Source organism: Camelus dromedarius, chromosome 22 (genome assembly GCF_036321535.1).
Source record: "Camelus dromedarius isolate mCamDro1 chromosome 22, mCamDro1.pat, whole genome shotgun sequence".
Lineage (NCBI taxonomy): Eukaryota > Metazoa > Chordata > Mammalia > Artiodactyla > Camelidae > Camelus > Camelus dromedarius.
The window spans coordinates 31,391,780-31,419,769 of record NC_087457.1 but is presented as its reverse complement, the minus strand read 5'-3'; the positions used below and the strand labels follow the sequence as shown (position 1 = coordinate 31,419,769).

Here is a 27,990-nt window from a genome sequence, read left to right as displayed (position 1 = left end):
GCCTGAACAGAATATCTTAAAACAGACATGATGGTAATTTTTAGTCTACTTCAAAATTTTGGAACACATCTGATATCAGAAGACACATGCACCCCAATGTTCACAGCAGCATTATTTATAATTGCCAAGATATGGAAACAACCTGCGTCCATCAACAGATGACTGGATAAACAAGATGTGGTGCACATGTATATATCTACGCACACAATCGAATAATACTCAGCCGTAAAAAATGGAATTTTGCCATTTGTAGCAACATGGATGGACTTGGAGGACATTATGCTAAGTGAAATATAAGTCAGAGAAAAACAAATACTGTATGAGATTGCTTATATGTGGAATCTAAAAAATACAACAAACTAGTAACTGTAACATAAAAGAAACAGGCTCACAGATGTAAGGAACAAACTAGTGGCTACCAGTGGGGAGGGTGGGGGGGCAAACAGGGGTGGGGGAGTGGGAGGTACAGACTACTGGGTGTAAGACAGGCTCAAGGATGTATTGTACAACACGGGGAATACAGCCAAAATTTTGTAATAACTGTAAATGGAGAGTAACCTTTAAACATTGTGTAAGAATAAAAATTTTAAAAATGAATAAATGAAAAAAGAAAGTACAGACTTTCTGATCTTTTGTATAGACATGTATCTTTTTTGGCTCAATTGTCATTAAGGTATAAGCTTTTATTAAACTATTTGCCTGAGAAACTGAAGACTATAAACAGAACTACAATATATAATTTGCGAATTTACCTCTCCTTACAATGGCCATTGTCTTCAATCATAACAAACTCCCTCACTTGAAAGATTGTTCTGGCAAATAGAGCTATACATCTTTTGTCTACTTTTTTTGGGTACAGTGGTCCCTCCCTATCCGCTTGGGGTGCATTCCAAGACCTCTAGTGAATGCCTGAAACCTCAGATAGTACCAAGCTGTACATAAAGACACACACCTTTGATAAAGCAGGCAAAGAGACAAACGGCGATAACTAATATAATAGGACAATTAGAACAAATACTGTAATGAAAGTTATGTGAATGTCACCATTCTCTCTCATAAGGTCTTACTGTTTGGTACTCACCCTTCTTCTCGCGATGATGGGAGAGGAAGTGAGGTGGATGACGCAGGCGTTGTGATTTAGCGTTGGGCTAGTGTGGACCTTCTGATGACACATCAGGAGAATCATCTGCTCCCAGTGACCCTGGATCATCAGCAATGACGGAGTGGATGGCTGGATGTCAGGAGCAGACGATGTCCGTGGTTGGGGATCCCAGGCAGGTCAGAGCTGGACGGAGAGAGATTTTATCAGACAACTCAGAACAGACATGCAATTTAAAACTTATGCATTGTTTACTTTTGGAATTTCCCCTTTAGTGTCTTTGGACTGCAGCTGACAGAGGGTAACTGAATCCTCATAGAGCAGAACCACAGATAAGTAAGGGAGGCTACTGTATGGGCATATATCTTCTGTATAGATCTTTTAAACTTGTGTTTATCAAGTTTGACATTTATGTCAACGTTAATGAAATCAGTATTGTTTTTATGGGATTGCATGCGACTTTTAAAGCTCTTGGCTGTTAATGTGTAAGATTCATGTCTCAAGTTAAAGTCTACCTAAGTTGCTTTTGTTGCCTGCAGTATCTCTTTGGGAAAAATGCAACTTTTTGGGAGAAAGGAGAAACTACTTCTCGTAACAGATTCTTTAATCAACAGCAATCAACTCCTTGCCTTTTATAACCACTTGCAAAGAAAAGGATTCTTAATTTCCCATTTCCAAAATACCCTAATGTAATAGATTTCTAATTACTTAACCAAAGTAAACTGTCTGATGCCTGCTCAGACATTAGGGTATATAGGAGTTATTACCAAATGTGTCTGTTTTCCTAGACTCCAAGTGCTAAATCTATTAGGATTTCCTGCTATTCTTCTGAATTTTGAATACAGTTCATGTAAATTGAAAAGGCCAGTGTATAGAGACATTCTGTGACTTTCCCTCCGTTAAAAGTATAGACTTATAAGATAATGGAGCAAAAATAAAATTTTTTAATGAAATTTACACATACAGTTCAAATCTGTGATTTCTTTTTACTGAATACAAGCTACTTTTGCTATAGTTATTTAAATAAAAGTATTTTCATACAACAATTGTTAGAACATCAGGCTTTTAACTTGTTTGAGGAAATATATACATTTCATTAGTCCCAAATTAAATTATCTACCTAGTGCTTCACTATAGAGCTAATGAAATTCAAGGAGCCCAACACTGGCCCATACAGACTCGAAGAGGATTTGACAATCGATTATAGGCACATATTTTGAAAAACAGTGTAGCCCAATGAATATTACTTTTGTATTTAAAGTAGCAAGAATTTGCAAAGGCCATCAAATGGAAAAGGTACGGATTAAACATTTCTGATATTCATTTCTTCTTGAATACGGCTTTGGGGAAGGATTTGCTCAGTTACAACTGTGTTTCATCTTAGCATGTTTCTGGCCTGAGTAAGCTTTTAATCCTGGCCGACCACAAAATAGAAAAATTCCCTTTGCAGAAAACGCGAATATTAGACTCTTAGGGAAGGGGGAGGAGGAGGAAGGTTCAGGCTGGAAGTTTCTTCATAATGTTCCTCTCAAACGGACTGTGCAGAAACTTAAGAAGATTGAGTGCAGACCCGAGGTGCAGCCTTATTTTCCTTCTCAAAGAATGTGACGGCTACTTTTTGCTGGGCAGTTTCACTGAAAAGGTAGGTTATCCTTTTATTTTAGTCTGAATGAGTGCACTTTGGTTTTTTTAAATAAATGTCCATTCTCTTCTTAGCAATTCCTTTGAAGTCAATCTAATTCCTCCTTTTCAAAGGTTTATCTGTGCTCAGGCTGTTGTGAAGCTGTGCCTTTCCTGACCTGCTGCTCTGAGGTAAGTGAGCTGGGGAACTGATGGAAACTAGTAAAAAAAAAAAAAAGAAAGAGAATTTCCTTTCACCTAGAAGATGGCCCTTGAAGCGTGTTCCACAGAAGATTTCTTAAAATGCAGGACGTAAGGCCTCATCTCAGATCTACAAAACCGGAATCTACACAGTGACAAGATCCCCACGCGTTAGCTCCAAAGGTGACGTGCGCTGCCCCAGCAGAGAATCCACCAGCGCTCCCTCTGCAGTGGCCCTCGGAAGGCCCGCCCTCTTCCCTGGGTACCACTGAGGAAAAGGTCATACAGGGAAGAGCTCTGGCAGTTTGCTTCTACTCGGTCTGGCTTTGGGGAAATAGTTTAATTTCCAGGTTTCTGTTTGCTGTTTGTCAAATGGTCTCGTATTCTGTGACATGCCTCTTGCAGGTTAGCATGTTGTGACTTCCTCTTATCTGATGACTTTGAGCCCATATCATTACTTAGGAGGAGAAAGTCTCCTCCTTTACCCATGAGACAAATATCCACCCCACCAGCACATACCTATCCTGGCCTAACTCACCCCAACTAAAGTAATTTAATTTGCTTCAATTTAAGCTACTATACACTAGACTGATACAGATCCAGTTGCCACCGAAATATCTTAGGTAAAAATAAACAATCATTAACATATTAGTTGATTTACACATCATATTTTTCCAAAGGAAAAACTGTAATGGACTGCTATTCATTAAATAGAGTAGATCATGTCTTTAATTAGCTTCCAGAATACTGCTTAGGATTACGGCACACTGTACATTTCTGCTGCAACTATATAAATATGTACATGCTTAAATTTATCTTTAACAGTCAGAGAAGAATATTAAAAATAAGTATAACTTTGATCTACAATTTACAAATCTCTTCATTCACATGAATTCATTAAAATATGAAGTCTAATGCAACTTTCAGTTTAAAAGATCTGTTCTTGGTAGATTGGTTCTTATCATAGATTTTTGTCAATTTCTTTGAAATCCTTCAGCGTAAAAGTGGGTGTACTGTCATTTATCATGCAATAGATGTGTCTAGGATGATTGTTCCATCATTGCTCCCGTACTTGGGTGCGCTAAGGGTTTAAGTCAAGGAGATCCCTGTGTTTCCCTAGAATTCCTTCTCAAGACGTATGTTACGATCAGTGTGTTCAGCCTGAGTTGGCACAAGGTGCAGACGGAGAGGCACCGACTCCCCAGAGCTGACAACACTCAGGGCTGATATTCTCATTCAACACCTCACTTCCGAGACAGGTGAGACACTGCAGGCTTAGGCGTGAGGGAACCAGATTACCTCTCACCATCTAACATGCTTTCAAACAGCTTAGTGACAAAAGGTGATGAAGGACTGAGGATAAACATTGTAAAACAGCTAAACTTGGTCCTGGAAATAACGTGAAAAGTATTTAGATACTAAGAACTGTCACTTCTTTCAGAATAAAATAAGAGGAAGTAGAACACGATCTTCCATGATGTGCCTGTTTATTTAACTGTAAGACATGTCAGCAGTTTTTTTCATAATCCCTGAGCGTATACATTTTTCCAAATACATGTTGGTAAAAACCTACTGGAAGTAAAAGCTTAGGACTGATGACCAACCATTATTAAGTGTTTAATAATAAATATATATATAATAAAAAATAAAATCAGTGTATAAGTAACAAATATTAAATGTTTAATAATGGCAGATTATTATTAAATGTTATTTATAACTATTAATTTTAAAGTCATCAGTAGACCACTGAAATAAAAAGTACTTTTCCTCTAATCATTGCCTCTATTAATGAAGTACAACCAAAAACCTCCCTGGCTATCTTTCCTTTTTTCTTCTTTGAAAAATAAATATTTATTACACACCTATTATGTGTCAGATGCTGTAACAAACTTTGAAAGGATAAAGACTAATAAAATGCAGCTTATACCACTGAAGATCCTGGGGTGCAGGAAGACTGAAGAAAAAACCTGGGGAGCTATAGATTTGTTGGCCCTGCCTTATTAGTGAGCATGAGATTAATTTATAAGAAGTTGAAAGCACACAGGGAACTATGTTCAATATCTTGTAATAACCTATAATGAAAAATAATAAGAAAAAGAATCTGTATGCATATAACTGAATCACTATGCTGTACACCAGAAACTAACACAACATTGTAAATCAACTCTACTTAAATAAGAACAAGAAACAAAACAACAAAAAAGCTGAAAGCAAAGCGATTAATATGGAATAACCATGATTCCCTGTGAAAGAATGACAAGTTTTTATTTTAATGTCAAAATCCTAAGATTAGTATTTTTCAACAAGTATATATGTTACCAAGTGTTACACTCTGTGCTAGGTCTCAGGGACATCAGGGAAAAAAGACAGACCTGGTTCCTGGTTTACAGGTCTTACATTCAAGTAACAGAGTCAGATGAAATCGAGAAAACAGAAAAGGAAACACAATAACCACAATTTAGCAACAAGGATGAAAGCCACCAGTGAGGGGCCATGACACTGGTACAAGGGCAGGAAAGAGGATTTGACGTTCTCACTGGGGCTTACTCCTAAGTACACATCCCTCCTACATGTGGACCACGTGTGTGTGAGATCGCCAGCCGTCGTGGGGTCTCTGTTCTAATCAGCTGAGCTGAATTTGTAATGGGTACAGGAATCATGTCTCCTCTCTTCCTTTTCTTACTCCCCCAGAAGCATCTCTTTGTTACATACCAAACAGTCTGTATATGTATACCATTTAAGTTGAATATATTCTTTATGTATATTTTAAAATTTCTCAGTGTGAGTGGCAGAGTGGAAAAAACTCTCCTATAAGAGAGGACTCATTTTTCTCTAATTCAATGGTATGTGTGTTCTATATCACCATGTAACTTTAGGCAGTCAAAAAGTCACTTTATCTATCTATCTATCTATCTATCTATCTATCTATCTATCTGTCTGTCTGTCTGTCTATCCATCTATCCATCCATCCGTCCATCCGTGCATCTATTCTCCTGACCTGGAGACACGTGGTGGACTCTATTTAGGGGTCACTTCTTACATCTCACTTCTCCCCAGAACTCAGCACTGTGCTTACACACGATGCCAGTAATGACTGATGTTCACAGGACCTGGTTTCTTTCTAAAACCTCATTCAATAATCCCTCTGTCTCTGTAACCGGTAGTCCGGTGTTAACTACCAAGACAGGAAGACTCCGTGGGATATGAAGGCATAAGACAAGAAATGTGTTCATTAGACAACTCATATTTACATGAATTTACATGAAGTACTTTAGACGCCAAAATGTGTTATGTTTTTCTTCATATCTGAACGTGTTAATTATGTTAGAGATTTGAGGATCTGAAGGTCTGATGGAAAGATCATTACGACCAATGATTAGTATTGAGATGATAAGAAATGAGCAAAAAGTGAGGATGAGGGAAACAATATTATGAAAAAGCTTTGTTCTTATGAAATTGGCTATAATTACTATGATAATTAACTATGAATGCATTCTGTTGTAACAGTAATAACGACTTGGCCATTTCTCTAAATCCTACCTATATTTTCTAAAGGTGCTTCTAGTAAGTCTCACTTTGTACTGCTTTTTTGATCAGCTGATCAACTTCCTGCTGCACGAATTTGCTCTTTCTTCGATACTCACTCTCTCACTGGATGGCACCACCGTCTGCATGATAACCCAGGAAATGTCAGGAAGCACCGTCCTTGAATCTTCCTTCTCTATTACCCTGATGTCCAGACAGTCTGAGACTCTGTAAATTCCATGCACCTTTGTTTTAAATGATCTCATTCTTAGTATCTTCCTCCATCACCGCCTTTGTTTCGCTGAATCATTCTCTCCCTTCTAGCTGCTTTCTAATGGCTGAGAGGCATCATTCCTTGTACCGCCTCCAGAATCATCTTCCTAAATGCAGATGTGGCTATCCTTTCTTACTCAAGTCCTTTCAAAGACCTCACTGTCCTGAGGACAAAGTTAATACCCACTTACCCCTCCCTCTTCTTAGAACCACAACTGGGTAACTTGTTTCATTTGTTGGAATCACCCATTTACTTTTAAATCTGTGTCTTCTCCCCAGAGGTTCACTTCATCCTCACGGGGTAAGGTTGCCCAAGGGTTGGACTCTGCCTTGGTCAGTGTTACAGCCATAACAGGAGGATGTTGTTTGAATGCTAAGTTAATCAGTATTTAGAAACTGCTCCTGGCAGACGGATTTAGAATTCCTTCAATACACATAATCTTGTGAAAAACAAGCAGCCTTGTGTGTGGAGGTGGTCCTAGAGAGGTAAAGTATATTAATTTTCAGTGAGACGGGTGATCCGCCTTCCATACAATCTGCTCTGCATCAAGATTACTTGAAGACCTGCCGTAGGTTGAAACCAAGGTCTAGCCCCTTGGTTGTTGTTTACTCTAGCTAATGGCAGTGATTATGTTTGAAGCACTGTCTCATACTGTTGCACTTTTGTTGGTATTTAATAAAAACTCAGAGAACAGCTTGCAAAAAGCAGTATTCATTCCTGCTGAGAGAAAAAAAGAAGCAAGTGAATCACCTACTAAGCAATTTCAAATGTTTCTGCTACAGTCGAGCGCTGCTAATTTTAACTTTCAGCGCTGGGCGAGGTCAACACTGGTGTACTCTGAACTAACGCATTATACTGGAGAACTGGATCCAGAGGTAAAGTGGAGTTTCCTTTTTCTCAAAAGCTGTTTAGCCAAGATACACAATCCATGATCAAGAGTAATTTGGTGAGAACACTAGTGAAGTGTATACCTGGATAAACACTTGTTGCCCCATGTTCCAAAATACCAAAGCTCACTTCTTTTAGGTTCCCATTTATATTTACTGCTGTTTTTATTTCAAATTATTTTCTTGTAATTTAAACTGCAGACTAGAGTAATTAGTTTTATTCAGAATATTTAGAAATCTGGAAGGCACCATTTAAAATTACTATTTCTAGCACGAATAAAATTTTTAAAATTACATTTGATTGTGCAGAATTAAGGGTATATTCAAAGATTCCAGCATCTAAAAAACATGCTTAATTTTTAGTTTTAAGAAAGTGGTGATAGCTTTTTCTTTCTTATACTTCCAGATTCTCTTAGAGTCATTCAAGTCCACTGTTTGCTAATGCATTGGCATTGTGCTAGCTTTAGGTGTGACCAAAGAGAAACACATTCAGTGTGGATTACTAATTACACTATTAGTAATTCTGGCAAATTAAGGACTAATATTGCATTGGTATAATGGTGATTGATAACTTACAGATCATTCAATAAGAACTAATTCCTAATTAAGACAAGGCTACAGTTAAAGAAAAAAAATATACAAAAGGATGATAGATAACGGATTTACTGTGAAAAGGTTTTAAACGAAATCCAAGTATTAGTAATAGATGACTTGGAAGGGACTTATCTGGTAACCCCTACAATTCAGTGCCATTTTTCTTTTGAACATTATCTAACACACTGCATTCTCTGGGGTTTGTAACCCTGGCTAAAAATCTCTCAGGAACCAGCTCCCTCATGACCTTTCTGGTATTTCCTGTTTGAGTCAGAGTGGAAGCATCCCTAACAGGCCCTGTTTTGGGGGATTTAGCCCTTTGCTTCCACAACTACAAGAATCATGAGATAAAAGAAGCTGAAACAAGAGAAAGGCAGCCAAACCGTGGTTTTGGTGTTCAGCATCTCCTGCTTCATTTAAGGAGAAAGGTTTATGACTTGTGGTCCTCAACCAGCCATCACATATAAAACGGTATTTAGGTATTTTCTTTGGCTACTAACTTAACGCGTCACTGACTGTAATTCCATTACAAACTGTTTGAGTCAAGGTTTGGAAGACTGAGACAGAGGAAAGCCTGGAGCTTCGTAAGCAGAACTGGGGTGACACAGCATCGTAATTACATGAGCTGTAACTCTGTGAAGGGAGGGTGCAGGGCAGCCAAGTGTGTCATAAAGACCATCAGGAGGTCGGGACTTGATTCAGACAATAACTTGCTGTAACTCTGGGCAAGCTACTTCACCCCTCAGGTGCTGAACCCCATCAGGGTGTTTCAAACTTCCTTCCTTCCTTCCTCTCTCCCTTCCTTCCTTCCTTCCTTCCTTCCTTCCTTCCTTCCTCTCTTCCTTCCTTCCTTCCTCCCTTCCTTCCTCCTTTCCTCCCTTCCTCCCTTCCTTTTAGCTGTGGTCCTTTAAATATGTAATCTTAGGTAGAATCTCAATTTCTGTCATTCAACATTTACTGAGTACCAGCTATGTGCTGGGCCCTGTTCACAGGACTGGAGCATGACACATAAAATAAACCAAAGGAGAGATGATAAGGTGGACGTGGAGCTGAGGAGTGGGAACCTGTCTTCTTGGATGACTGACCCCAGGAGCCTGGCAGTGGCCTAGAACATTCTCTGAATCCTTGTTTTTCTAGAGCACAGTTTGAGGACCACAGAGAGCTCCCTTATCTTTGTAATACTCTCTGGCTCCACAAAGAGAGAGTGCACATTTATTAGCCATTGTAGTTGCCATCACAAATGCACCCGACTGTCACAGTTAAGTTCGTGGTGTATGGGATCATCCCACTGCAACTGACATCTGCTTTCTAGATGGTGTCCTGTTTTAAAGAGGAAGAGGCGAATGAGTCACATTTTTACTTTGATGAGATCTTCGCCTCTCTTGGTCTCAGGTTTTGTTCTTGGTGCTGAGGTTCATTTTTATCTTACTAGAGAGAGCATTGATGGTCCACGATCTACTTTATTTTGCATGACTATTAAAGGAATTCTTAACCGTGTGTGCCAATCTTATTTAACAAGTAATGGTGCCCTGTCAAGGAGACCTTGCACATTCTATTTGATATCTGAGCAAGTTAAGCCAGAATTGAAATATATTTTAATTTCTCATCTGAGAATAAACAAAAAGAGAAAGCCAGGAAAAGAAGGGTAGGGAAAAAAGCAGTTGCCATTCAGCTTTATAAGGAATAGTTATATTTGACAGCTATAATATATAACCACTTATCCTCGCTGCCAGTCAAAGATAATTTCCTCTGGTTTCCTTCAAATATATTTGAATCTACCAAATAACGTACAAGGTGTTTTTCTCTTAAGAAAAAAAGGTAGGCTCTGAAATTATATGAAGTTTAAAAGATTTAAGTCCTAGTTAGAAAATTTAGCTTGAAATCGAATGGTTATCACCGCCTTATATTTCAATAATATTTCATTTCCCACACCTGCCTTCTCGAGCCATTTCAATCATGAATAACAGTGGGGGAGAAAAACAATAAGCATTATGTGTGCAGCGCAGGTCTTGGCAGGTAGGAGCCAACCTGGAAAGAACAAAAACTGCCACCACAGGGCTGGAGCTGGTGGGGAGCCTGGAGCTCCTCCCCGACAGTACCGAACTCTGCAACTCTGTTCTCTCTGCGGTTTTAAGAAGGCTTTGGTCTTTCTAACATTACACTCTGAAAGCCAACTTAATAGATGCTCTATTTCTGGAGAGCTTTGTAGCCAGAATTATGGAAAATTCTTGTGGTCGTTGTCATGTTCACTGATGAAGGGGCAAAGCACAGAATAAATCTGGTTGATGTGCGTGAAGACCGCAAGCTCACGGACAGCACCTCCTGAATGGCATCTTCTTTATGCTATAGTTGAAGAGAGGCACCCCTTCTAGCAGCTGGAAGGTGGCTCCGGGATGCAAGGTAGTACCTGGGGGGCTGTGCCAAGTGCCTGGCGTGAACCTGGGAACGTCAGTGCAGAGTTCTGGTGAACGGCGTAGCGGAGCTAGTGCTTTACAGCTGAAGCAGGTGTGGGCCTGTGTGACATGATGTGAGAGGTATTAAGAAGGCTTCATAGTCAAATCCGTCACTTCCATCATCATTCCTCTCAGATAAGATCTTTCATGCTCTTATTAAAAAGAAAACAGGTTATCGGGGGTGGGGGGTGAGTCACCGCTACCTTAGCAATAATCAGTTCAACAGATAACCCAGCAGAACGTAGGATCCTGGGTGAGTGGTACTCACAGAGGTCAGTTTTGGTTGAGGGAACAGGTTGGCCCGGATGCAGATGAGGGTGGGGAGGTCCCGCAGCACTAGCTACGTGGGCCCAGGGAGGGGCCGGGTGGAAGAGGGTAGGATGGATTCAGCGCTGATTCAGTTCCTGCTTCCCCTGAAGTAATGAGTGTAAAAAGTCATCTTGACATCTGAGTGATTCTGTCTTACGAAAACTCCCTGGATGCTGAGTGCATCCTGTTTTCCTTGATTCTCCTTCAAAACATTACTTAACATCTGAGGTTTAGCACAAGGAGTTAGGGGTGCGAAGTCTCCTTTCACTACATCCCCAGCATTCCTCCAACCCAACTAATTCTCCTCAATTATGTTCCAGAAACTATTTATCTTTCCACCCCCTTCTTGGTTCCACTGCTACCGTTGCGCCTCTGAAGGCTCATGGTCGGTCTCTACTGCACAATGACTACAACGATAGGTCCCTCCTTTAAAGGTACAGAAGGTGGAGGATTTTCAAGTTAATTCTATCTTCCTTTCCCACACACTTCAGATAGTAAACGAGAAGGGTGTGGCCACTTAGACCTCCAGAGAAACTTCCCATCCTCAACAGCCCCACCCAGTACGGGCAGCGGCTACAAGGAGCTTGCTTAGTCACCCCCTCCTCTGTTACAGAAATGTGTCCTTTAACACGACTCAGTTCAGCAAAAGTAAACCATCGTGCCTTCTCCAGTGGCTGTTGCAAGGATCTCTGCTCGATAATGTTCTCTCAGATCAAGTCCCTGCTGCTCCTGAGCTTACAGTCTAGCCAGAAAGGTCAGGGGCACCTCTCAGAAGCAGGGAAATTAATCACCCACAGAAAGCAATGAAGTGTTGAATGCTAAGTGACGAATGGGAGAGAGCGGATAGGAGCTGTGCCTCCCAGTGTCCTCTAATTCTTCACAGCCTTGTCGCAATTGTCATCAAAGGGGCTAGCTGGATATTTGTTTAACATCTTGTCTTCACCTTATTTTTAATTCCTTTCCTTTCCTGCCCCTTGGTGCCGGGTCCTTGCTGGGGTTTGTTGCCAGTGTATCCCAAGGGAAAGTCAGAGAAGGAAGCAGTCACTGACCAGCACTGGCCATCGGGGAAGACTTCTCAGAGATGCTTCAGATCTGGTGGAGGGAAAGTCCAAAAATTGCTCTGGATTAGTCATGCCAGCCTAGCCCTCTGTCTGCACCACAAGACTCTAATGACACATTTCTTCATCTGGGAATCCCCAACTTGGTGTTAGAATCAGAAAGGCTTCTGGATGCCTCCTGTCCTCAAGTGGCTTGGACAGACTGCCAACGGCCTGTGGCTTGACCTGTTTGTATGTGCGACCCCAATTCAGTTCACCACAGAGACATATCCAGGTTCCACGGGTTTGGACTCCCAGGCAGCTCCCAAACCCTGGTGGTTATTATTATTTATGCTTTGAAAAGAGCTCTGGGCAGAACCATCCCCCTGAAACTCCTTACTGTCTTCAACGCAGTAATTCTCTGTCTTTATTCTTGTTTCCAACTCTCCCAGGATTCAGAAGAACATAATGAAAAGGAAAACTACAGCGAACCTTTCCATGATATGCTTAGCTTTGTGTGCAATGCAGTGTGAGCAGGAAGACATCGCTCCACCGTAAACAGGTTTTTTAGCCTCCTCTGCTGCTTCGGGTGAGGAAAGGCAGGCAGCTGGTAGGACACTGAGGCAGTGCCCCCGATTCCCTTCCCTGGTCCCCTCCGTGAGAGCAGAATGAGCCACCTCCACCCAACTGTGCGGTGACTACCGTGCATTAAGATGCACAAATAGCAATCTAGCCCTTGAGTCTTTCTTTTCATATTTTTCCAGACAGCTTCAGTCCAGATAAGGTTCTGACTCCTCCTGAGATAATTCCTAACATTTCTAAATGGGTTTCAAATTCCCTCCCAATTCCACTGTCAGTAATGAGCACCACATTTCACAAATGGGCCGGTGGGTTATACAGATGCACATCTTATAACTGTACTTGGTTTTGCTTGAAATCGTTTCAGGAACTATGGAAAAGGAGTGGTTTATTTAGAAATCAGGGGTAAATACAACCTTACAATTATCATGTGAATATGGGGGATTAAGAGAAAGGAAAAGCAACACCACTAGCAACATTCTTGTCATCTCACCCTCCCTCCCTCCCTTGAGATGTTATGCATTTTCCTCCATTCGTGTGATCTGGGGCTCCATTTAAAGTCGCGTTTAGAGTCTTTTAAATATTTCCTGTGGTGACAGAAACTTGTTCTTTGAGGAGAGACTTTAATTTAGGGAACCCAAAGATAGAAGTAGCCCAATGAATAAGGTGGATGATCATGGCAGGTGATACCAACTTTGTTTAAAAAATAAAGGGAAATGGGAAAGATTTTCTCCATATGGTCTTTTACACCATAGCATCACTGGGATAATGCTGTAACCTTACAGAATGCCTCTCTGAAGAGGCTGACTCTTGACTGGTAGGTTCTTTTCTCTTCTCATGCAGGTTCTGTGTATTGTGGTTTTATTTACGCTCTGGTTTGCACAGAATTATGTCCCTAATTACTGTCACTGGAGCTGGGTCTTACGAGCTTCTGGGAATTCTAGTCCACTTCAAACAAGTATTTAATATATCAAATTGAGATAATTAAATTGTGCTTTTGCTTTGCAGAACACTAAAAGCAAAATAGCTCCTATGCTACTCAAACCATTTAAAATGTTTTTGGAAATGTTAAATTATCTGTAGGTGTGCAAACTAGATTCTAAGTTCAAGTCCAGATGGTACCTTATATTGCTTTAGTCACTCCTAGAACACGGGTTCAATTAAAGTTGCCTGACAGGGGAAAATTAACATTCTCTAAATACGCAGGCAAACCTTTCCTCCTTCATAGGACAAAAGAATTGCTCTGCGCCTTGGCCTTGGCCATGGCTTTGTTTTTACTTTCCCCACCCCCAAGTTCACACTTGAGGCACATTTTAATGCTGTGTGTCCACCACCTATTTCCTGTTATTGTGTGTCTTATTATAGGCTGCCCTCCTTAGAGTTCTTATCTTTTCATCATCTCCTAGTCCTTTCAGTTGAGATGAATTTGCCAGAGGCAGGGAAAGACTGAATGGACTCTGTCCCTGTCTGAAAGGGAACCGCACCATAAGCTGTTAAAATGAAGGAGGAATGCCCAATGCACTCACCACTTGTGTTGTGGCGTCAATATTTTGTTTGAACTGCAAGCCAGAATGGAACTTTTTTAAATGTCAAAGACATTTTTTTTTCTTGAAATCTTAAAAAAAAAAAAAGTCTAAGTTTGGACCTTAATGTGTCAACAGATCTCTTTTACATTATTTTTGGCTAAAGCCAGAAACAAAATTGTGTTGAAAAATATTATGAGAACACCTCTCCTCCTAAGATTTCTAGTCTGGTATAGTAGACTCCAGAGGTTTGGATTAATCAGATAAGCCTTAGAAAAACATCCACTGTTTCAGATGATCTGCTTAACCAAGTCCCAAGGTTAAACTGCTAGAGGGCTTCCGATCTGGAATGAACTAGCTGCGTGTTAGGGGAGTGGTCTGATAACTACTGCTTACCAACGAGGGAACCTGAAACCCCACAGTTATGCTGTTAATAACGCGGCCAAAGAAAAGCCACATTCATGTACATTTCTAAGGCTAATGTATATTTGCAAGATGCGCGTCTCTGATATGATTAAAATATGATATATGTGACTGAATTAACCTGATTATTCCATAATAAAAAGTAAAAAAAAATACTACTCTGATCAAACTAGTCATTTTGAGATTAATTATTTAAAAATACATTTTTTTTCCTGCAGAAAATTTGGATTCTTACCTTTGGTGGAATAAACAAGTAAAAATGTTTTGGTTTATGAACAATGGCATTCAGGAAACACTTTCTGAGAATCTGCTCTGTATTCAGTGCTATGACAGGATGAATGATAGCAGGGCAAAAATTCAACATCCCTGCCCTCAAAGAATTCAGTCTCATCCAAGAGATAGTTAAGGAAACACATTTTCCATGTAAATGGGCTGTAAGGTTTAACACAACTAGGTGGAGGGCTCTGTGGGAACAGAGTTCGGCACATCTAATGCTGCAGGTGACACCTTAGATAAAATAGTGTAGTGGCTGCAAAGTCCTAAAGGTAAAGTACAAATTTCCTCCATGGTGGGAAGGTCAGAGATGTGCAGGCAATGAATTTTAGGAACTGTAGCAAAAGCCAGATGGTAAGTCAGAAAACCAGATGCTGTCATTTCATGCACCTTAACATTCCCTTGTACCTACATTACACTATGTTCTATACTAAACAATATAAACTCTCAGGGCCTTAGTTTTTCACGTGCAAAACTGGGATCACTTTAAGGTTTTTTCTGACGATTAAATATATGGATCCACATAAAGCACTGAGAACAGTGCCCAGAATATAGTAATATGGTAATACTACGTTAACTGCTATTAGCTGCTGTTTTCAAGTTTATCCATTTCACTGACGATGTCACACAGCAAGATGGCAGGGTGGCCGGTCAACTCCTTTTCTTATTCACAAATACTGATGAAGCACTTACTATGCACCAGGCATGGGGGTTCAAGAGGGAAACCGTCAAGAACCTACCTGTTCTCATGCTGCTTAAAATTCCAGGGCTGAGATCAAAGAAGAGCAAGTAAATCTCATAAAACAAATAAAAAATATAAATTCAGAGATCAGTGAGTATGAAAGAGCATGACGGTCCTTGGGGGTGGGGGAAGACGTTTCACGTACTGTCACTGTTGACGCTTTCCTGGAAGAGGTGAGAACTTGAATGCTAAAATGGAACCAGCCCTGTAAAGACTCGAGGTAGGAATATGCTCGGCATGTTCCGGAAAGAGCCAGAAAGCCACTGGATCTGTAGCAAAGGTAAGGAGAGGTAACTAGAATTGCGGGACGAGGCTGGAGAAGCAGCTAGGCACCAGAGCACGGAGGGCCGGGGGGGTGGTAAAAAAATTCGAATCATTTCAAGTTTAATGGAAAGTCTCTTTAGGATAAGGCACAGTCAGTCAGTCTTTCAAAGATCTTCCTTTCCCTCCTCCTGCCACTAAGCACTCCGCTAAGCTCCCTGAACTGCGGAGGGTCCCTCATGCCCTCCCAGCCCCCTTCAGAGGGCACAGCCATCCTGTTGCTCAGAAACCATGCAAGAATATATCCTTACTCTTCTGTCTACACTTGGTCTGCCTTTTTACCTTGGTAATTCCGTTTGAGTATGTTTCTTCCCTTTATCTTGAATACCACACCCTTTTCAATGACAATTTGTGTAAAACTTGTTCTATGTTCTAGGCACTGAATGAGGCTCCATGGTTAAAACGGTGAAAAAGACACAATTCTTGCTCTTAAGAAGCTCAGCTGCCAAGAGGGGTCAACAGACAAGTTAAGAGACGTCAAGGCGTGGGCTGGTGAGTGTAGTGACTGGGAGGAGCTCAGGGAGAACCACCTTCCCCAGTGACAGCGGTGCAGGCTCCTGAAGGAAGTGCCCAGTGTGAGCATCAGAGGCCAAGAGAACATGGGGGAGAAAGTGGGAGAGTGAAGGAGGCTTTCCAGGCAGGATAAGTCATCCTGAGAAAGAATCCAGAGGCCAGAGAACACAAGTTTCCAGAGAAGGAAAGCAGTACAGTGTGACTGAGATGAAGCCAAGTTCCTGAATTTAATTCAGATTCTCCAGTTGCTTTAATTCTCTTCAGTTGCTTCCATGATTGGCCACTAGCGCCATGTAGCCCACCTGGTCTTTAATAGCGGTGCGGGTTTTGGCAAGACACTGACTCTGAATATCAGTCTTCCCCTACCCCCTCATTTAAAATGGAAGAACAAATTCCATTAAGTCCACACCGCATGGAGTGGATTTACAATTAATCAATACCTCATGTGGACAGATGTGGCTACTGGAGCAACAGGCATACAGAAGGTGATCGATAAACGTTAGCCTTGTTCCATCCCTCAGTTGATTTTAAGAGAATATACTGGGTGCTCAAATTCCTCAAAACACTACCATTGTTTCCTATTACATTACTTACCAAGGAGCCTCTCACCCTGTTTTTCTGAAGCTCTTGGTACTATATTATTAGTCCTGTCCACAACTAGTCTACCCCCTCCTCAACTAAAATTTGAAGTCCTTTTCAAAAGCACCTGCTTCCTGGATGTCAGCCTTCTCCCAGGCTTACAAACTCTGATTCATCATACTTGTAAAGCCTTTCTCTTCCTTCAGTATCCTTTATAGGTAGTTTTCTGTGATGTATGATGGGAAGAGAAATTGTGAATTCTCCCAGGATATAACTTCTTTAAATCTGACACTTCGTAAATCAACTCTGATTAGCCTTTCTTTTTCAGAAAAATGAGACTGAGATAGATTTATCATTTTTCCGTTTTTCTCCATTATCTAACTATTTTGATGATTGAAATCAATAATACCCCTAGAGGTATTTTTTCCTATTTCCATTCTTTCTTCCTCAAATCTTTGAGGAAATAAAAAAATAGACTTAGGTCACCTCTGGGCCTAAATTTGCGGATCAGATACCTATGGAGTGACTGTCATGTTCCCACCCTGCAGGAAGCTTTGTGGCTGAAGAGGGCTCTGCACTGGACTTCCTGGTTTCCTGGGAAGCTTGAGGCAGATAAGGTCCAAGCTGTAAGTCAAGATCATTCACAGATCTATTGACTTGGAAACCAGCTAAGATAAGCTAGCTGGATTCTATGTCATAGAGTCAAACTAAGATATTAATAAGTTTAATAACACGTCCCAAGCAAGTTCTTCTATTCCCATGACCTCATTTCATCAGCTCTCTCCCCATCCTATTTGGCACAAGGATTTCTAGACACAGGTTGTTACAGATCTTTATGGAAAACTTCTGGCAGTAAGTCTCTCATTATAGAGCTCTTTTGTTGATTCTTGTTCAGCAAATGTGAATTGAAGATATTTGAAATTGGATTTAAATGCCACATAGTCTTTCCTCTACTTGACACTTGGAAGGGGGGCCCATATTATGCAAGAGGAGAATGAAAATCCTGCCAGAAGTACCAGTGAGCCTAGTTTAGCAGTAGCACTCGTCATACCTCACCCCCTCCTTTGGGTCCAAAGGATTGAAAGTTTCATTTTCACCTCATTTTAGGGAGCTGGTTTGGCCTGAAGTCACACACAAAATGAACCGTCTCCAACATCTACATCAGGAAGTAACTCTCGCTCAAGATAAAGGTCACTGGCGGGGCAACAGGCGTGCATTGCTTATTCTGGCGTCTCTTTCCTCTCCTGGAGATCATTTGGAAAAGCTACCACGACTTCTCCTTTATAAGCTTTAAATGTTGAAATGAAAGCTCTTGCATGTTGATTAGTACTTCCCTTGATGAGGTATACAAGTGTCATGTAAAACAAAGTGGACTTCGCTCATGATGGATTTAAACGTTCATTCCACAGGGGTATTCTTGAGCCAAGACCACAATGCTTTGGCTCCTAGTTACTCGTGGAAACTTCTAATTGATTGCTTTAAACCACTTGCCAATTACTGCTCTAAGGAGCAATCCCTTGAAGTAGAACTCACATGGGCCCGTGCATCTCTAATGCTGAAATGTGTTTTAATTCCATCGTGTCTAGGATTTTACCCATTGAATTTATTTGGAAGCCTCGTGGGCTATTTAATAGGAGATTATATTTAAAGAGACATTAGTAGAACATGAAATTCCAAATAAGTTGCCATCTTTTAAAATGACCATTTGAAAGGCATTAGAATGCAATATTTGTAAGAGGTATATTTTTCAGACATTGGCTGTTTAATTAAGGGAAATATAAAAAATATCTGTTGTTACCTATCCTGACCTTAAGGTTACTCAGTAAAAAAATAAAAAAATAAAACCCTTATTAAAATGATCTTTCTACTTACACGATAATATGTTTGAATCTCCATATTTTGAAGGAAAAAAAATACATAAATGGGCTTACATTGGCCAAATATATTAGAAGTAAGTACTAATTTTTAATCCATTCTAATTTGTGAAAGGTTTGTTCCAATGTCCATATCTTCCTGAAATTTCAAAGAAATGAATTCAAAACATTCATAAAAAATTAAAAATATGAATAGAAACAAAGTTAAGTAATAAATTAAATGAGACCCATCTAATTTCTTCTAGTGCCTAACTGAACCTAGGATTTAAAAAAATATAACATAATGAAATTATATGGAATATTTTAAAAAATCAGGTAAGTAGTAATATTCTGTATTTTTAATCAAATTTATATATATACATTATATAAATTGCTGAAATAAAGACTGTAGATATTTCAGTACTCAGAGTACTCTGAGTATGTTTGTGAACAGAGACTATGAGAAAGTGTGTTTCATCTGTATCTATATTCATTCATTGATTAATTTTTTATATGAAAGGCACTAAAGAATATATTGATGTTTAAGGCAGTGGCTTACATAAAGGGCCCTCTAGAAAAAATCACAATTGTTTAATTTATGGTTCTTTAAAAAACGAATTTAATGTCTTTTTTTCTTAGACATTTTTCATGTTTATCATAGAAATTTTAAAGAATATATGCAAAGAAGAAAACATTACCAACACCTTTCATCGCTCTCAACAGAACGGGTAAATAGATTTTCAGTCTTTTTAGATGTATATGTCTGTCTCTAGATGTTCTTTGTTGTAGCTTAAAGGTTACTTCTCAGAGAGCTCTTTGTTGTCTAATGAGGTCTGACCTGTTACCATAGTAACCTGATTATCCATCACATTCTGTAATTTTATCTATCTGTGTACTTTTTAACTTTCACACTACAAATAAAAACTCCACAAGACTTGGGGGCTGTGTCTTTTCTTATTGTTTCTTATTTTATCCCCAATATCTTATACAATAGTTCACAGAAATATATGGTCAGAGATATCTTCCATATGAATTATCAACTTATTTTAATTGTAATAAAAAAGAAAACAAACAAACCACTGGGGGAAAACGCCCTGAGGCTGATATTACATTGTCACCGCATTACAATGCTGGAGTCGTGGGAAGGAAATGGACATCTCCACAGGACTGAATCTCTCCATGCATAAACATAAACTGTCTGTATTTACTCTTCACTTACGTCATACACACTTCCACTTAAGTTTTTCATGTCTCTTCTCACTACTTTTATTGGGACTATTTCTTATTATTCCTTTAAATAATTTTTCTATAAATTAGCATTAAATTATTCATTTCTATAGAATTCTGCTGTTGGCCACTGACTGTTTAGTCCATTCTGAAAGTTTTTAACTTTGTTGATTTTTTTTAAAGAAAATTTGGTCATCCTATTGAAATGTTTTCTCATTCTTGGAATACATTCCCCTCTCGTTATTATGATTAAAAAATATTTTACTACGTTCTACTGGCTGCCATTTTAGTTTTGCTTTTTGTATCTGTTTTCTTAAGGCAAAGCGTCATGGGGCTGCCTCTCTGAGAACTGTCGTGAGCATCGTACTGGATGGGAGGCGTGAAGCTGAAGGTAACTTGTTATCTGGGAATGCCAGACGTGAGAAGGGACCTCTTTGGCTGGCTTTCAACACAGAAAACTCACTGAGACACTCAGCTCTGCTGGATATTCAGGAATGAACAAGGATTTCAAAATGATTATCTGAATCAGAGGCTGCTATAATTCTCACCTTTCAAACGTTAGCTGGACTCTGCTAACGCTCTCTCAAATACTCAGCTAAATTCTATCACACACTATGGGCTTTGATATTAATTGCTTGGGGAAACAAAGAGAAAAAATTGTGTTCCTTCTTTGGGTCAATGCAGCGGAAAATATAGATTAGAGAGCACGACATGAGTGTGACCCGGATTTCACCAGGAATAGGAAACTGGAACAAGAGTGACTCTAAGATCATGAAACCATTCCACACTCCATGCCCCATATATGAAGGTTGAGGGCTAAACTGTGTACTCTCAAGACAGACGTTATTGCCTTCAGCCCGAGTGTTGTATACTTACATTTCTTAAAATTTCAGCTCCCAGATACTTGACAGCCTCTTTGAAAAACTTTCCCTTGATGCCTTTTGATCTTAATTGATTAAAATGTAACCCTCATATTTAGTTTAGCCTAAGTTAATCACATTTAGTTAGTCTAAATCAAGCTTATGGAAACTACTTCATCAATAAAGTGATAGATATATTAATAAAGCATACAATAAGACTTCAAGAACATTTAAGAACTTTGTCTGCAAGTGGTTAAGTATAATCAAAATTAGATTCATATCTTTGCTTTGCCATTTATTAGCTTTGAAACTTCAGTCCAATTGTTTAAACTCTCTGTGTCTCAATTTGCTTATTTGTAAAATGACACTAACAGTGCCTGGTATAGTTGTTCTATGAGGTTTAAATAAAATAAAGTACATAGAGCATGAAGCAGAGTGTTTGGCAATGGTATCTACTCAAGAAATGTTAGTTCATATTACTCTGTCTGGACTAAATACAGTTACTGGTTTAAAAAGAAATATATATATATATATCAATTGGAAGTAAAATGCGACTGGCAGAGAAAGAAAATAATCTGTGAAATTCAAAGTTGTCAGGCCAAGTATTTAATTAAGAGTAAACTGTGGGCAGAGAATACAAACTCTGAGATACAGAGAATGTAAACTCTGAGATACGGGTTCAAATTGTTTATGGATAATTTTATTTAAAAATCAATGTCAAATTTTCTCCTCAAATGTATCAAGTGTGTATTATTTTACTCTGAAATATAAATTGGGCGTTTCTGAGGCATTTTGTTGCTCTCAATTTCTTAAAATGACAGGCAGTGAGGCCCACTAATGACGCAGGTACAGCTGACAATTCCCGCAGTCAGTGCCGCACCTGCCCTCAGCCGAGGCGTTCATGCTGGAATCACACATCCTAAACCACTCCTCTCTCCACCACTGCTACTTCTGAGCTGCTAAACGGACTTCTTTCCCCATAATCCTTCAATATCTGCAAAGCATTTAAGAATCTTTATTTTTGATTTTAACTTAAAAGATTTTCATAAACACTATCCAATTGTATTATTTTATTGATATTTTATTGTTTATCAATTTACTGATATTGGTATCTTATTGACATAAATATTTAGGCTTTGCTGTTAACTGCTGAATGTGTCGTCATCACAACCAATGCTAAGATTTTATAATAATATGTAATAACAATATATAAGAGGGATTTTATAATTCCCTCTAAAATTATAATTTCAGCCAGTAATATGGTTATATTGATTCTTAATAAATTAATGATATTAAGGAGTCAATACTGATATCATGGCCAGATACCAATATGTTTTGTTTTGATAAATGACATGCAAGGTCTTAGGAAAGAGAAATGTCATGACTTTGTCTGGACAGATAGGTATAAAAATTTAAAATAACTAAAATGCTCCTTTACTAAAGGTGAAAACAATCAGAAATTTCCAGAAGCAAAATTAATAGCTATTTACCCATGTGCTTATTATAATCTAGAACAATGTATTTCTACGTTTAATTTATAACTTTCTATGCATAGCTTTATGTTTTTCAATTTTTATTTTGCTCAAAACCCTTTCGACACCCAAGAGGTTTCACATATGAAAGAAAGAACTAAAGCTTTTTAAAAGATACACACAGAGATTTCCAACTGTGGCCTTCCTAAGATGAAAGACTGCTTAATTCTCTTTTAAGAGCAGTTTTCCCTTATTCCTGTTCTCTAACTGCATATAATGGAAAAGTCAGCCCCTGCAAAACAGCCCATGTCGGCCACCTCTCCATCTATAACAACGATTGTTATAAATGAAACAACTTTTTCCAAGTGGATGGTTGTTCATTATTTCCTTTATTTAGTGGTTATTTAATATTTTTAAAGCCTGGGACTTTTGACCTTTCTCTGGCCATGTTTCTTTTTCAAAGATTTGGGATTGAGGCTTCACCGAAAACTGAATACAAAGATTCTTCTACTATTTCCTGTTCAAAATATCGTCTCAGAGTTAACTACCACTGGATTCCAAACACAAGTGTAAGAGAGAGAAGTAGGTCTGGAGGTAGCATTACTACCTAAGAGGAAGGAGAAAACAGCCTTTACAGCAGATACAAACCAGACAGCTGGAAATTAAGCTCTGCCTCTCCCTGTGCTGCCTACTGCTTGCTCTCTTTTGGAAATGCTACCTTATACTCTTTATCTTGCCGCATGGGTTTTCTCTCCTGAGCTCTTTGCTCCTCATTAATTGCCTTTCCTTTTCATCACATGGATTAGGTCCCCCAGCTGCTTCCCCCTTCCTCTCTGGTGTCTTTCTGAACCACCAAGTTCCATAATGAACTTGGATAATTTGTAAACAACAACATAGAGAAAAAGACATAGAGTGGGAATCCTTCATATCCCATCAGGATCCACATTTTACCTGCACGACTTATTCCCATATGTGATGCACATTATGTTTACTCAATCCCACTGCTTTAGGATGGATTCATTATACTGTTTTAACAAAGAGTATTTCAATTTAAGATGCACCTGCACGATGTGCACAAATATTCCTACATTCTGTAGTTGATCACTGCTCTGCTTCATTTCAGTACTAAAATTTTAATTCACATTAAGTATTTCTTAGTAAGCAGATCCAAAATGTTCACTTTGATTTGGTGTTTCTGCCCAATTTAGTAGAAAAAGAGAGGATGTAGAACAGTAAATCCTACTGGATTCATCAAATGGAGAGGACAGTAGGATCTCAGTTTCATTTATGCTGTCGTGTTGATGGATTAGCTTACATTATACATGGGCTACGTGCCAAATGATGTCTTTTGATTCTGATTCCAAGGAAAACAGCAGGGATCTTGAGCACTGAAAGTCCTGAAGGAGTTGTTATTTCTGGCCCTTTGATAGAAATAAAGGGAGACTCATGGCTAAAGAACATCAAAGTGTCAAAATCAACGTCACACGTAGTTCACTAGTCTGATGAGACATGAAGGGAAGAGTTAGAACTAGTTGTGATTCAATGGAGTCTGACGAAGTTCCTCTGTGTCCCATTAGCCAAAAGGCTTCTTTCTCTCTGCCTCAGGTACAGGGATGTCTGCGCAGTGAGGTCTGAGGTCAGCCTCATAGTCTCAGGCACCTTCCTGTAGCCTGGGAAAGTGGACAAGCATTTCTGAACACCCCAGGAAGTACACAGAAGTGGCTGAGCAGACACTCAGAGGGGCTGGCGTGGAGGCTGGGGAGCATGCGGAAACAAGGACACACAACTGGAGGCCACGGAGGGATGTCAGTATCAGCAGAAGATGTCAGTATCAGAGAAGAGGTGGCAGGACTGGGGCCAGTGCTCAAGGCCAGAGGGGCAGGTCTTGCAGGGGCCAGTGAGGGCACAGTGAGTCAGGACAGTCTGTCCTCCCACTTTAGGAACCCAGACCCCACCCCTGGAGAAAAGAATCAGAGATGAGAGGGGGAAGCTTCCTGAACCGATGGGAGCTACCCCAGAGTGATCAACCCTGGCCGCTAGAATTACCTTGAGTATACCAGGAAGGTTATTTCACTACCAAGCAGCGTTGGGGCTGCTTAAACACAAGCTAAGTTTAACGACAGAGAAATACATTTACATTTTTGCACACTTGCATGTGTGGCAATGTAAAATACCAGTGTTACACTTCACAATGTGCTACATGTGCAGAAAGCAGACTTTCCATTTCACAGTGAGCGATACAAAGTATTCCCTTTTATTAATCCAAGTATATACCAGTCTACAAGTTTACAACAGGAAATGGCATTTTGTTCTTTCAATTTTTTTTTTTTAGAAAATATAGGATTTAGAACACAAATGCTCTTCTGTTCCTGTTTCTATTCTGTTGTCATTTAGCTGTGTTTAAATGAAAAGAAAAGAAAAGAAAGAGAGGTATCAAATATCTACTAATTCTGCATTTTTAAATATACTCTTTTATGGCACAATTCTTACTCTCACTGGTGATACTGATATGAAGGTCAGACTTACTGAGAAGTAGCATTCACTCTTTGAAGCATCACCCACATGTGTAAGTGGGGTCTTTGTCCACTAATGAGCGTTCTTTCATGTTACTGGTTTTGAAAGCCTTGGACTGTGAATGGACCGTCAATCAACTCACAGCTGCACTGAGGCCGTCAGACGGCCGTATCCATGGCGACATGCCAAAAATGGTGACACAAATTAATCCATTTGTGTGAAATTCTCAGTGAGAGTCCACTTTCATCTTTCAGAGACTCCTGTAGGAAGTTGGATGGTAATGTAAAATACGGAGCAAAAGCAAATGGTGATGGACTAGTCACAGGATGTGGCCCTGCAAACAGTGGGGCTTCTTTTCCTTTTTATCTGCCAGAGATGACAGAGAACAGCTGGGGATTTGATATTGCCACCGTAATGTTCTTTTAATAAAAGTTGTCTTAACTTAATGCTCACATGTAAGTTCTTTTTTTCACCTTCTCTCACCAATGCCATCTAATCAGACTTGACAATAAGTACAGTGACTTACACAGTGATACAAAATTAAAAAGTAATCTTTTATCTCGCTGTTTTATTGCTAACAGTATTTGTACAACATACAGTGTGAGAGATACCTCCAACATCAGATTTGGAATTGTTAGCTTACTCTCATCCGTGAACTGATGAAGCTAAGTCCTTGTTTTTTAGAAAAGCTAAAAAGAAATAAATCACTGAGTGTTTTCCTTGCCTTGTTAGAACCCTGTATTAGTCCTGCATCTAGACAAGTCTGCTTTTCAATTACATCTTAAAAAAATATTTTGCCTGGCGTTAAGATGAATTTATGTAAATCCAAATTAAAAATTGTGTTGTCAAAAGTACTTGATGAGCTTTGAAGCAGGATAACTTTTCACAAACTGAATATATATGGCAGATACCGCCTTTTAATTTGGACTTTACATGCACTATTAAAAGATATTCAAATGAAACCAAAAAGTGATGTATTTTATGTTTTCTTGTTACTCCTTAGCTGGAAACCTGAGTTGCAGGTTTACATACAAAAATGAAAGGAATTACTCTCTATCGTGATGTTCTTAGCTTTTTCAAGTCATTCAACTCTTTGGGAATCTAATAAGAGCTTTAGACCCCTTGAAAAGTACACACCATGTATGCTGTACAAACTTGCATGCATTTTTAGGTGATCCATGGACCACAGATTAAGTGGATGTTGGTGAAATTAGTATCTAAAATTCCCTCTTGAACATTTAGGGCAATCTTCCAATTTCAGTAGTGACATAGGAGAGCATGGAAGTTGCAGCTTCCATACTTACAAGAAAACACTGAACAAACTGAAAATCAATGACTTTTCTTGAACCCATTAGAGAACTGAGGGCCTACTGCCACCCTGAAAGCCAGAGGGGTAAGTGAGTATTAGTCACAGCTGAGATCTGTAACAGCTAGGCCCTTAGGCTGATGCAACACTGGAGGGGAGCTTCTGATGAACTGCTGGAGGCCAAGACTAGACCAGCTTGAGTCTGGAAAACTCCTGGGGGCTGCAGTCTTAGGGGGTAACCAAACTTTCCTAGGTTTATTTTAGAAATTTCATCAAGTTCTCATGGTGAAGATCCAAAAACGTTCCCCTCCAAGTTCTGGCAGGGGGAGGAGCAAAGTAACCAATGTTAAATGCTCCCAGAGTATTCTGCATAGCAACTGCCTGTTCCCCAGGGGAAAAGGCTTTACCAGAGCCCTATCCCTATCCTGGCCGGACAGGACATTCCTCCCACCCTACCCTCGAGCCCTCTTGTCTTATGGAAGGTGGGAAAAACATCTGTGAGGGTCACAGCCCAGAGATACAGGCCGACTGAAAGACTGAGATTTTATCATCAGATTACAGAACGTTCCTCCCACACATCTGACACACTAATTGGGGTCCAGTACAATAACAGCGAATTACAGCGGAAAGAGTCGGAAGACACAGATGCTCTCTGAGGAAGACGACTTAGGGAAGCTCAAGGGCAAGCGAGGAAACAAAACAAGGACAACAGCTGCAGACTCGGCACCTTCAAGTACAGCAGTCACCCAAGAAAGCCCGAGTCCGAACCAGGTTAACGTAAATCCGCACACTAAAGGCTGACTTACCTCAGCTACTGTTATCCAATACAGGATGTCTACCCTTCAACAGAAAGTTAAAAGGCAGGATAAAAGGCAACAGAAGAACACCGTCTGAGGAAACAAAGCAATCACTGGATCCAGATGCAGACAGAACACAGGTGTTGGAATTACCGGGCAAGAAACGTCATAGAGTTCGTAAGTTAGGGGCTGTAATGGAAGAGGCACACAATATGCAAGAACAGCTTGGTAATGCAAGAAGATTGGAACCTAAGAAAGAATCAAATGGAAATGCTAGAAATAAAAACACTAACAGAAATGAAGGATATCTTTGGTAGGCTCAAAAATAGACTGGATACAGCCTGACAGAACAGCAAGAAGAGGGAGTAAATTCAAGACTTCAATGCCCCTCTTTCAGTAATGGATGGATCAAGCAGGTGAAAAAATCAGTAAGGATACAACCGTCCTGAACAGCCACAAGGCTAGCATTTCCCAAATATCAAAATGAGGTAAAGACATAAAAGAAAAGAAAACCAAAGACAAATACCTCTTACGAACACAAACGTAAAACAAACAAAATATTAGCAAGTTGAATCAACAATGCATAAAAATAATTGTACACCACAAACAAGTGAGATTTACTCCAGGCATGCAAGGCTGGCTCAAAGGTCAACATCAGTCATGTACCCTGCCACATCAATAGGCTAAAGAAGAAAATGCCTATGATCGTATTCTAAGAAGAAAAGCCTTTGAAAAAGAACCCAACACCCATTCATTATCAAATTTTTCAGTAAATAAAGAATTGAGGGGAACTTCAGCAACTTAATAAAGAACATCAACAAAAAATTCTGCAGCTACTTGATGGTGAAAAACTGGATTCTTTTCCCTAATACTAGGAATAAGACAACTGTGCTCTTCCTCACTCACTACTTCTGTTCAACATCATAACTGAAAATCCTGGTTACAGCATAATCCAAGGAAAGGAAATAAAATGTAGGCAGATTGGAAAAGAAGAAATGAACTGTTTTCA

General features: G+C 39.6%; 2 long non-coding RNA genes across 5 annotated transcripts in view; one reads left to right on the top strand and one right to left on the bottom strand.

The window, feature by feature from the left end:
• The first annotated feature begins 1,200 nt into the window (after positions 1–1,200).
• Positions 1,201–13,561, top strand: LOC105084415 (uncharacterized). Of its 4 annotated transcripts, XR_010377374.1 has the most exons (6): positions 1,201–1,278; positions 1,375–1,435; positions 2,645–2,741; positions 2,855–2,911; positions 7,529–7,594; positions 12,452–13,529. It is a non-coding gene; the product is annotated as an uncharacterized LOC105084415 (long non-coding RNA). The 4 variants fall into 4 exon arrangements; XR_836689.3 differs by lacking the exons at positions 7,529–7,594; positions 12,452–13,529 and adding an exon at positions 3,029–3,578; XR_010377373.1 differs by lacking the exons at positions 1,201–1,278; positions 1,375–1,435 and having other exon boundaries at positions 2,157–2,741; positions 12,452–12,561; positions 13,334–13,561.
• Positions 1,231–27,990, bottom strand: part of LOC105084414 (uncharacterized) — a 47,039-nt gene continuing 20,279 nt past the window's right edge. Inside the window, exon 3 of the long non-coding RNA XR_010377376.1 lies at positions 1,231–1,285. This is a non-coding gene — a long non-coding RNA (uncharacterized LOC105084414). The remainder of the gene's footprint in view (positions 1,286–27,990) is intronic.